Source organism: Carlito syrichta, unplaced genomic scaffold (genome assembly GCF_000164805.1).
Source record: "Carlito syrichta isolate Samal-C Ts95f unplaced genomic scaffold, Tarsius_syrichta-2.0.1 Scaffold304692, whole genome shotgun sequence".
Taxonomy (NCBI): Eukaryota; Metazoa; Chordata; class Mammalia; order Primates; family Tarsiidae; genus Carlito; species Carlito syrichta.
Window position 1 is genome coordinate 358,860 of NW_007248788.1, and position 5,338 is coordinate 364,197.

At 42.9% G+C, this 5,338-nt stretch overlaps 1 pseudogene; it reads right to left on the bottom strand.

Moving 5' to 3' along the window:
• Positions 1–989: 989 nt before the first annotated feature.
• On the bottom strand, positions 990–4,150 carry LOC103262997 (annotated as a pseudogene).
• Between the last annotated feature and the right edge of the window lie 1,188 nt (positions 4,151–5,338).

Sequence of the window (5,338 nt, forward strand, 5' to 3'; positions counted from 1 at the left end):
TCCCTAAAACAGGGAAACCAATCCAACAGACATCCTGGTGCTTTTCAGAAGAGAGCAATTCAAAAGTGTAGTAGCAGCAGACATTTGATATCTTTCCTTTTCAAAAAAACTTTCAAGATGCAGGAAAAACAGTGACCAAGGGTGTTGTGATGATCTGTCAGAGATTTCTTCCGTACCTGTACCAATTGGTTGACAATACAGCAAGACCCAAGGATTAGTGACAGACAATGTCGTGTCATAAGGAATGATAGATATGCCAATCCTTACAAAAGCCATTGTCACAAGGAAACGGTTAAGTGTTCCTATACATTAGGTGCAGAAGTGGCTATCCAGATCACATTCTCCATGTTTGTTGCATATTTTATAAAAGTGTCAAAGTCCAATTTTGCATTTTGGCTTTGTCGTATACAGTATCAGCTGCTAAAAAGCAATTTTCATGTGTTTCTAACCACAGTCGTCTGGCCAGATGAACAGTGGGGGACAAAGCTGGAGGTCAGCCCTGCACGTGGAGGGCCATACACACCTAGGATATGCCTGAACGTCTGGTGCTCCACCTGAGCTGAAAAAGCCACAGAATCCCATTGCTCTGGCAAACCACACTCTACATCTTCCATTCTTCCTTTCAAGGGAGTTAGTTTAGTTTTGTCAATTACCATTGAATAAGACTGATTTGTAGATTTTTATCCAATGTCAATCTTTTTTTCAAGTCACTTCAAATAACTATGGAGATTATCATCACCCCATAAAAGTATGTTTTATTTTACTCCTAAACAAGGGTGAGGATCTGAGTCTCATGTGCAAGGCTCAAGATTACGCTTAGGACAGAACATGCAGAGTAAAAAGAGTTTCCTTTCATGTCCAGGTAATAGAAAGTTGACAAACTGTTTACATAAGTTTGCCAAAAGGGTCAACAATAGAGAACAACTCTTTAGTTAATATGTTGTGGTACAGTGAGTGTTTGGTGATTAAACATAATCCTGTGATTCAGATTAATTCACTTGCTGAGTGTTCATTTGCAGCATCCCTCTGTTGGGTCTTGGGGCCCCTCCACAAACTCATAGGGCCCCCCAGTATCCACCTTGCCCAAGGCCTCGCTTGAAATTCTGCTGATATCCATCCCACTGAGAGCCAGAGTAGTCCCAGGGAGTGCTGAACTGGGACTGTGCATAACCACTGCTTGGAGTGTCAGAGAAGGAAGGACAGTAGCCATCATAGCCTCCTCTGAACCCATTGGCAGGGCTGCTGTACCTGTTCATCAAGCCTCGTTCATCAAGCCTCGGGCACCACAGGCCCATCACGAAACACACTGCAGCTTTTGTTGTAAGACTGACTGCTGCATGGGAATCCTGTATTCTCCTGGGGCGACAGCAGATGGCTCCCAGTCACTTGATAGGGCTGATCCTGGGACCTGTCATAAGGGCCAACCACTGTCTGTAGTTGCTCCTGCTGAAGCTTTGTCTGTTCCACCTGGAGGGACTGGCTGGAGAAGCTCTGGTTGTAACTGGCCTGGTACCGACTTTGCTGTTTCAGATATGCTGGTTCATTCACCAGAGGTACTGGGGCATTCGTGTTGAACACCGACTCCATGGATTGGAATGGAGCTGCGTCAACATTGATCCCACGGCTGTGCAAAGGTTTGCTCATCCCAGCCTGGAGTACTTGGGGCTGAGAAACAGCAGAAAGAGATGAGGATGCCGTCATCTGGTCTAGAAATGCAGGAGACATTCTTATGGAAATTGGAACTGGAAACGAATTTCTGATCAAAACCCCAAGTGCCCAAGCCATAAGAGATAAGATAGATAAGTGAGACCTCATCAAACTGACAGGCTTCCACAAACCCAAAGAAAAAATCATCAAGAGAGTGGAGGACAACCTACAGACTGGAAAAAAAAATTGCCAACTGTGTATCTGACAAAAGTCTAACATCTAAAATCTACAAGAAACTCAAAAGTGCTGAAAAGAAAAAAAAACTAAACAGCCCCATTACAAAGTGGACAAAAGATGTGTATGGACACATCTCAAAAGAAGACATACGAGCAGCTAACAGATACATGAAAAAGTTCTCAGTCTCACTTGTCATCAAAGAACTGCAAATTAAAACCACACTGAGATACCATCTAACTCCAGTCAGAATGGCCATCATCAATAACTCAAAAAACAACAGATGCTTGAGAGGATGAGGGGAAAAGGAAACGTGTCTGCAATGTTTGTGGGACTGTAAACTAGTACAACCTCTCTGGAGAACAGTTTGGCGATTCCTAAAAGTTCTAAAAATTGACCTTCCATAAGACCCCACAATCTCACTACTGGGAATATGCCTGGAAGAACTCAAATCATTCTATGAAAAAAGTACCTGCACACGCATGTTTGTTGCGGCATTGTTCACTGTAACAAAAACAAAGAACTAATGGATTAAAAGAATGTGGTACATATACATGGTGGAATATTATGCAGCCATAAAGAAGGACAAAATTATGAACCTTGCAGGAACTTGGATGGACTTAGGGTCTATAATCCTGAGTTATCTATCAGAGAAACAAAGAACTGAGTACCACATGTTCTCACTCATAAGTGGACCTTAAACAATTATCATAATATTATAAGAAAGGGATTGGCAGTAGTGGGAAACTGCCGGTAGGCGGGGTGCTGGATTGGCAGAAGTGGGAGACTGAAGGGGGGCACACCTCATCAACAAGGGTACCTGTATAATGAACATTTGTATACCTAACCCTGAACTGTGCCCCACAATTTTAAAATAAGTAATTTTTAAAAATTGTTGCCTGAATCTTATCAGTGGGCTACTTCTGTGGCCGTTGCTCTGCAGTATGAGAGGGCTGGTGCAAGGGCTGAGGTGCTGTGGATCCTCACTTGTGGATGAAACCACAGGGGCCTATGTAGCTTCTGGCTGTACAAGAATTTGACTAGGCTGAGCAAGTCTAGATTCAGAGAGGGGCATGTCCATGTTCTGGGCAGGGTTTCTTGGGCTGCGCAGAGACGGTGGTGGGACCAAGCGTCTGATTTTCCATGTCCAGCATTGATTCCTGTATGAAGCGACAGGGCCCCTGCATCTGTGCCATGAGGTCCTGCCCTCGCTGCCTTCTCACAAGGGGGTCTGCCTGAGCCACCGCAGTCAGAGAATGGGGCCCCGGCATGGAATGGGACTTGGCCTGAGGCTGCTGCTGAAGGGAATTGACCACCTCACTCTTTTCAACCGTCCACTCTTCCACCGGCTCCTTCTCACCTCCTCTGAACTGTGTTTCTGCCATAAATTGTCTGTTTACATACTCCATCGACTCCACTTCACTTTGTTCTGTGTACCCTTCTGCTGGCTCTGATTCAGCATCAGTCGCCAGGTCATCCACAGCAGGGTGCAAGGCCGCTTCTGCCACACACAGCCCGTTCTGGTGGCCGCTGGTGTCATCAAAGCAGTTAGATGGGAAAACAAGCTCCACAATGTTCTTGAAGATTTTATAGGTGAATCCACATACAGCCTACTCCTTCTCCTTCTGCAGGTCCCACAGGTGCACAGAGGCATGCTCATGCTGATGGTGCAACCACAAGTTCAGGTCCTGCTCCTGGTCCACCAGCCTGTAGAACTCATCCAGCAAGGACAGCTCCTCCTTGGGCAGGATCAGCACACTGCTCAGTCCCTGCTTCAGGTCACTCCGCATCTCCTAGTCCCCCAGTGTGTCTAGAACATACTGCAGCTCAAGGACAGTTTTTTTTTTCTTTTTTAAGGTGTGGGGTACAATTTAGGGTTAGGTATACAAATATTCATTATTCAGGTACCCTTGTTGATGAGGTGTGCCCCTCCCTCCCCCGGCAGTTTCCCTCAACTGCCAATCCCATCCCCACTCCCTTCCCAAGCAGTTTCCCACTATTGACAATCCCTTTCTTATAGTATTATGATAACTGTTCAAGATCCACTTATAAGTAAGAACATATGGTACTGTGTTCTTGGTTTCTGTGATAGATCACTGAGTATGATAGACTCCAAATCCATCCCAGTTGCAGCCATAAAGAAGAATAAACATATGGACTTCACAGCAACTTGGAAGGACAACTTTTAAACTCTTCTGCTCAGCTTCTCCCCTAAGTTCCTCCAGAGGCGCTATTTTCTTTATTGTTTTCTGACTGTCTTGACCTTGACCTGCATGACCCCGGCCCCCCGTCTTGCTTTCTGGAGTCTATCTGAGAGGCTCTGACTACCTGCTGCTGCTCCTTCTGTGGTTGGTGACTGAGGGCATCTTCAGGGGACACAGTGACCAAAAGAGGCCTTCTGTGGTATAGAAAAATAAGAATTACATTTTCTGCTGAAAATGTTCATATTTATTAATATATTTTTACATACTTGATGCTATCTTTTATCATTTATATAATCATTTATATGAAAATGGATTTCCAGAAATAATTATTGATCTTTGAAAGTATGTTCTTCTGCTTTAAGGCAAACATAGCATGCATAAAATTATTTATCATACATATTTGACAAACATACACAACTCAATTAATAAAAAGTTAGTCAACTCCATGACTATTTTAAATAATTATTTTTCTTTAAAAAAAGATAATATAAATTTAGTGAGAGAATCCAAAATGATCTGTCCAATTTGTATACAATATTCAAACTACTGTAATTTTATTTTTAATTTTTTTTAAAGATGTGGGGTACAATTCAGTATTAGGTATACAAGAGATGATTGTACAGATAAAATTAGGGTCTCTCTTTGGTCCCCATTTTGCCAGGTTTGAGACCAGGTACCCTTATTGATGTTGTGTACACCTCCCTCTCTCCCATGGCAGTTTCTTGCTACTGCCAATTCCTTTCATATAGTATGATGATAAATGTTCAGAATCTGCTTATAAGTGAGAACATATGGCACCCAGTTCTTTGCTTATGTGATAGATCACTGAGTATTATAGAGTCTAAATCCATCCAAGTTGTGGTGTCCTTCTTTATGGTTGTGTAATACTCCATTGTGTATACATACAACATTTTTTAAAATCCAGCCCTCTTTCAATGGGCAGCATGGTTGGTTCCATATTTTTGCTATCATGAGTAATGCTTCATTAAACAAACTTGTGAAGATATCTTTTAAATAGAATGATTTGAGTTCCTGCAGGTATATTCCCAAAAGGGGGAATTGTTGGGTCATGTGGCAGGTCAATTTTTAGATCTTTTAGGAATGACGACACTGTTTTCCCCAGAGTTTGACTAGTTTATTCTCTCACCGACAGTGTAGAAGTGTTCCCTTCTCCCCACATCTTTTCCAGTATTGGTTGCTTTTGAGTTACTGATTATGGCCATCCTGACTAGAGTTAGGTGTTATCTCAGTGT